Source organism: Globicephala melas, chromosome Y (genome assembly GCF_963455315.2).
Source record: "Globicephala melas chromosome Y, mGloMel1.2, whole genome shotgun sequence".
NCBI classification, from domain to species: Eukaryota; Metazoa; Chordata; class Mammalia; order Artiodactyla; family Delphinidae; genus Globicephala; species Globicephala melas.
Window position 1 is genome coordinate 6,346,838 of NC_083336.1, and position 7,349 is coordinate 6,354,186.

Genomic DNA, 7,349 nt, shown 5'->3' on the forward strand with positions numbered 1-7,349 from the left:
TAACTCCATTCTTCTAAAACTCTTCTCAAATATTCCACACAGAGAAGCACTCCCGAATTTGTTCTTACAGGCAACCATCAATCTGATACTAAAAGCAGACAAGGATATCACAACAATGGTAATTACAGACCATTATCACAGAAGAACACAGCTGCAAAAATCCTCAACCAAAAAATAGCAGAGTATCCAAAAAAACTTGAAGAGGATCATACACCAAGATCAAGTGAGATTTTTCCCAGGAGTGAAAGGATTCTTCAATAGAAGCCCATCAATCCTTCTGATACATACAATCAACAAACCTAAGAATAAAAACCATAAGATAATCTCAATAGATGCAGAAAAACCTCTTGACACGATTCAACAATCATTTAAGTTAAAAAATAAAGAAAGAGGAGAAGCTTCAAGATGGCAGAAGAGTAAGACGTGGAGATCACCTTCCTTCCCACTGATACATCAGAAATACATCTACACGTGGAACAGCTCCTACAGAACACCTGCTGAACACTGGCAGAAGACCTCAGACCTTCCTAAAGGCAAGAAACTCCCCATGTACCTGGGTAGGGCAAAAGAAAAAACAGGGACAAAAGAATAGGGACAACACCTACACCAGTGGGAGGGAGCTGTGAAGGAGGAAAGGTTTCCACACACTAGAAGCCCCTTCGTGGGCAGAGACTTTGGCGGGGTAGAGGGGGGATCTTCGGGGCCATAGAGGAGAGCACAGCAACAGAGGTGCGGAGGGCAAAGCGGAGAGATTTCCGCACAGAGGATTGGTGCTGGCCGGCACTCACCAGCCCAAGAGGCTTGTCTGCTCACCCACCGGGGTGGGCGGGGGCTGGGAGCTGAGGCTCGGGCTTTGGTCAGATTGCAGGGAGAGGACTGGGGTTGGCAGTGTGAACACAGCCTGAAGGGGGCTAGTGCACCACGGCTGGCCGGGCAGGAGTTGGGAAAAAAGTCTGGAACTACCGAAGGAGCTAGAGACTTTTTCTTCCCTCTTTCTTTCCTGGTGTGCACGGAGAGGGGGTTAAAAGCGCCATTTAAATGAGCTCCGCGGGCGTGAGCCACGGCTATCAGGATGGACCACAGAGACGGGCATGAGACGCTAAGGCTGCTGCTGCCGCCACCAAGAAACCAATGTGCGAGCACAGATCACTCTCCACACCTCTCCTTCCGGTAGCCTATGCAGCCCGCCACTGCCAGGGTCCCGGGATCCAGGGACAACTTGCACCTCAGGCTGGTACAAAGTCACGGTGGCCTCTGCCACCGCAGGCTCGCCCCGCACTCTGTACCCTCCCTCCCCCTGGCCTGAGTTAGCCAGAGCCCCCGAATCAGCTGCTTCTTTAACTCCCTCCTGTCTGAGCGAAGAACAGATGCCCTCAGGAGACCTACACGCAAAGGCGGGGCCAAATCCAAAGCTGAACCCCGGGAGCTGTGCGAACAAAGAAGATAAAGGGGAATCTCTCCCAGCAGCCTCAGGAGCAGGGGATTAAATCTCCACAATCAAACTGATGTACCCTGCATCAGTGGACTACATGAACAGACAACAAATCATCCCAAATTGAGGAGGTGGACTTTGGAAGCAAGGATATATATTTTTCCCCATTTTTCTCTTTTTGTGACTGTGTATGTATATGCTTCCATGTGTGACTTTGTCTGTATAGCTTTGCTTTTACCATTTGTCCTAGGGTTCTGTCGGTCCTTTTTTTTTCTTTTAAAAATTTCTTTCATAATAATTACTTTTTATTTTAATAACTTTATTTTATTATTTTATCCTCTTTCTTTCCTTCTTTTGACTTTTTCTCCTTTTTTTTTTTTTTTATTTTTTTTATTTTTGCGGTACGTGGACCTCTCACTGTTGTGGCCTCTCCCATTGTGGAGCACAGGCTCCGGATGCACAGGTTCAACGGCCTCATGGGCCGTGGGCTCATGGGCCCAGCTGCTCCGTGGCATGTGGGATCCTCCTGGACTGGGGCACAAACCCATATCCCCTGCATCGGCAGGCAGACTCTCAACCACTGTGCCACCAGGGAAGCCCTTTTTCTCCCTTTTATTCTGAGCCCTGTGTATGAAAGTCTCTTGGTGTTCCAGCCAGGAGTCAGTGCTGTGCCTTTGAGATGGGAGAGCCAAGTTCAGGACACTGGACCACAAGAGACCTCCCAGCTCCACGTAATGGCAAACAGCAAAAATCTCCCAGAGATCTCCATCTCAACACCAAGACCCAGCTTCACTCAATGACCAGCAAGCGACATTGTTGGAAACCCTATGCCAAACAACTAGCAAGACAGGAACACAACTCCATCCATTAGCATAGAGGCTGCCTAAAATCATAATAAGGCCACAGACACCCCAAAATGCAGCACCAGATGTGGACCTGCCCACCAGAAAGACAAGATCCAGCCTTATCCACCAGAACACAGACACTAGTCCCTGCCACCAGGAAGCCTACACAACCCACTGAAACAACCTTAGCCACTGGGGACAGAAACCCAAAACAATGGCAACTACGAACCTGCAGGCTGTGAAAAGGAGACCCCAAATTTGGTAAGTTAAGAAAAATGAGAAGACACAGCAGATGAAGGAACAAGGTAAAAACCCACCAGACATAACTAATGAAGAGGAAATAGTCAGTCTACCTGAAAAAGAATTGAGAATAATGATAGTAAAGATAATCCAAAATCTTGGATATCAAATGGAGAAAATACAAGAAACGTTTAACAAGGACCTAGAAAAAATAAAGAGCAAACAAACAGTGATGAACAACACAATAAATGATATTAAAAATTCTCTAGAAGGGATCAATAGTGAAATAACTGAGGCAGAAGAACAGATAAGTGACCTGGAAGACAAAATAGTGGAAATAACTATTGCAGAGCAGAATAAAGAAAAAAGAATGATAACAATTGAGGAAAACCTCAGAGATATCTGGGACAACATTAAACACACCAACATTCGAATTATAGGGGTCCCAGAGAAGAAGAGAAAAAGAAAGGGACTGAGAAAATATTTGAAGAGATTATCATTGAAAACTTCCCTAATATGGGAAATGAAATAGTTAATCAAGTCCAGGAAGCACAGAGAGTCCCATAAAGGATAAATCCAAGGAGAAACACATCAAGACACATATTACTCAAACTATCAAAATTAAATATATAAAAAGCAGTAAGGGAAAAGCAACAAATAACACAGAAGGGAATCCCCATAAGGTTAACAGATGATATTTCAGCAGAAACTGCAAGCCAGAAGGGAGTAGCAGACCATATTTAAAGTGATGAAGGAGCAAAACCTACAACAAAGATTACTCTACCCAGCAAGGATCTCATTCAGATTTGATGGAGAATTTAAAACATTTACAGACAAGTAAAAGCTAAGAGAATTCAGCACCACCAAAACAGCTTTACAACAAATGCTAAAGGAACTTCTCTAGGCAGGAAAAAAAAAGAGAAGGAAAAGACCTACAATAACAAACCCAAAACAATTAAGAAAATGGGAATAGGAAAATACATATCGATAATTACCTTAAATATAAATGGATTAAATGATCCAACCAAAAGACATAGACTGCCTGAGTGGATACAAAAATAAGACCTGTATATATGCTGTTGACAAGAGACCCACTTCAGACCTAGGGACACATACAGACTGAAAGTGAGGGGATGGAAAAAGATATTCCATGCAAAAGGAAAACAAAATAAAGCTGGAGTAGCAATTCTCATGCAGAAAAAATAGACCTTAAAATAAAGACTATTACAAGAGACAAAGAAGGACACTATGTAATGATCAAGATATCAATCCAAGAAGAAGATATAAGAATTGTAAATATTTATGCACCTAATATAGGAGCACCTCAATACATAAAGCAAATACTAACAGCCATAAAAGGGGAAATTGACAGTAACACACTCATAGTAGGGGACTTTAACACCCCACTTTCACCAATGGACAGATCATCCAAAATGAAAATAAATAAGGAAATATAAGCTTTAAATGATACATTAAAGAAGATGGACTTAATTGATAATTACAGGACATTCCATTCAAAAACAACAGAATGCACATTGTTCTCAAGTGCTCATGGAACATTCTTCAGTAGAGATTATATCTTGGGTTACAAATCAAGCCTTGGTAAATTTAAGAAAATTGAAATTGTATCAAGTAAGTTTTCCAACAAAAATGCTATGAGACTAGATATCAATTACAGGAAAAAAATCTGTAAAAAATACAAATACATGGAGGCTAAACAACACACTACTTAATAACGAAGTGATCACTGAAGAAATCAAAGAGGAAATCAAAAAATACCTGGAAACAAGTGACAACGTAAACACGATGACCCAAAACCTATTGGATGCAGCAAAAGCAGTTCTAACAGGGAAGTTTATAGGAATACAATCCTACCATAAGTAACAAGAAACATCTCAAATAAACAACCTAATCTTACACCTAAAGCAATGAGAGAAAGAAGAACAAAGTTAGCAGAAGGAAAGAAATCATAAAGATCAGATCATCATTAAATGAAAAAGAAATGAAGGAAATGATAGCAAAGATCAATAAAACCAAAAGCTGGTTCTTTGAGAACATAAATAAAATTGATAAACCATTAGCTGGACTCATCAAGAAAAAAAGAGAGAACACTCAAATCAATAGAATTAGAAATGAAAAAGGAAAAATAACAACTGACACTGCAGAAATACAAAGGATCATGAGAGATTACTAGAAGCAACTCTATGCAAAAATGAACAACCTGGAAGAAAGGGACAAATTCTTAGAAATGCACAACCTTCTGAGACTGAACCAGGAAGAAATAGGAAATATGAACAGACCAATCACAAGCACTGAAATTGAAACTGGTATTAAAAGTCTTCCAAAAAACAAAAGTCCAGGACCAGATGGCTTCACAGGCAAATTCTATCAAACATTTAGAGATGAGCTAACACCTATCCTTCTCAAACTCTTCCAAAATATAGCAGAGGGAGGAACACTCCCAAACACATTCTACGAGGCCACCATCACCCTGATACCAAAACCAGACAAAGACGTCACAAAGAAAGAAAGCTACAGGCCAATATCGCTGATGAACATACATGAAAAATCCTCAACAAAATACTAGCAAAGAATCCAACAGCACATTAAAAGGATCATACACCATGATGAAGTGGGGTTTATTCCAGGAATGCAAGGATTCTTCAATATATGCAAATCAATCAATGTGATACACTATATTAACAAATTGAAGGAGAAAAACCATATGATCATCTCAATCGATGCAGAGAAAGCTTTTGACAAAATTCAACACCATTTATGATAAAAAACCCTGCAGACAGTAGGCATAGAGGGAACTTTCCTCAACATAATAAAGGCCACATATGACAAACCCACAGCCAACATCGTCCTCAAAGGTGAAAAACTGAAATTATTTCCATTAAGATCAGGAACAAGACAAGGTTACCCAGTCTCACCAACATTATCCAACATATTTTTGGAAGTTTGTTGTTGTTGTTGTTGTTGTTGTTGTTGTATGAAGGCCTCTCACTGTTGTGGCCTCTCCCATTGTGGAGCACAGGCTCTGGACATGCAGGCTTAGCATCCATGGCTCACAGGCCTAGCCGCTCTGTGGCATGTGGGATCTTCCCAGACAGGGGCACAAACCCGTGTCCCCTGCATCGGCAGGCGGACTCTCAACCACTGCACCACCAGGAAGCCAATATTTTTGGAAGTCTTAGGGACAGCAACCAGACAAGAAGAAGTCATAAAAGGAATCCAAATCAGAAAAGAAGTAAAGCTGTCACTGCTTGCAGATGACATGATACTATACATAGAGAATCCTAAGAATGCTACTAGAAAACTACTAGAGCTAATCAATGAATTTGGTAAAGTAACAGGATACAAAATTAATGCACAGAAATTTCTGGCATTCCTATACACTGATGATGAAAAATCTGAAAGTGAAATTAAGAAAACATTCCCATTTACCATTGCAACAAAAGAATAAAATATATAGGAATAAACCTACCTAAGGAGACTAAAGACCTGTATGCAGAAAATTATATGACACTGATGAAAAAAATTAAAGATGATACAAATAGATGGAGAGATATATCATGTTCTTGGATTGGAACAATCAACATTGTGAAAATAACTCTACTACCCAAAGCAATCTACAGATTCAATGCAATCCCTATCAAACTACCACTGGCATTTTTCACAGAACTAGAACAAAAAATTTCACAATTTGTATGGAAACACAAAAGACCCCAAATAGCCAAAACAGTCTTGAGAACAAAGAACAGAGTTGGAGGAATCAGGCTCCCTGACTTTAGAATATACTACAAAGCTACAGTAATCCAGACATTATGGTACTGGCACAAAAACAGAAATACAGATCAATGGAACAGGATAGAAACCCACACATGTATGGTCAACTTATCTTTGATAAAGGAGGCAAGAATATACATTGGAGAAAAGACAGCCTCTTCAATAAGTGGTGCTGGGAAAACTGGACAGTACATGTAAAATTAAGAAATTAGAACACTCCCTAACACCATACAAAAAATAAAATCAAAATGGATTAAAGACTTAAATGTAAGGCCAGAAACTATCAAACACTTAGAGGAAAACATAGGCAGAACACTCTATGACATAAATCACAGCAAGATCCTTTTTGACCCACCTCCTAGAGAAATGGAAATAAAAATAAAAATAAACAAATTTGACCTAATGACACTTAAAACCTTTTGCACAGCAAAGGAAACCACAAAGAAGACCAAAAGACAACTCTCAGAATGGGAGAAAATATTTACAAATGAAGCAACTGACAAAGGATTAATCTTCAATATTTACAAGCAGCTCATGTAGCTCAATATGAAAAAAATAAACAACCTAATCCAAAAATGGGCAGAAGATCTAAATAGACATTTTTCCAAAGAAGATATACAGATTGCCAACAAACACATGAAGGAATGCTCAACATCATTTAATCATTAGAGAAAGGTAAATCAAAACTACAATGAGATATCATCTCACACTGGTTAGAATGGCCATCATGAAAAAAATTTACAAACAATAAACGCTAGAGAGGGTGTGGAGAAAGGGGAACCCTCTTGCACTGTTGGTGAAAATGTAAATTGATATAGCCACTATGTAGAACAGTATGGAGGTTCCTTAAAAAACTAAAAATAAAACTACCATACGACCCAGCCATCCCACTCCCGGGCATATACACTGAGAAAACCAAAATTCAAAAAGGGTCATCTCCGAAAGTATTCATTGCAGCTCTGTTTACAATAGCCAGGACATGGAAGCAACCTAAGTGTCCATCAACAGATGAATGGATAAAGAAGTTGTGGCACATATAT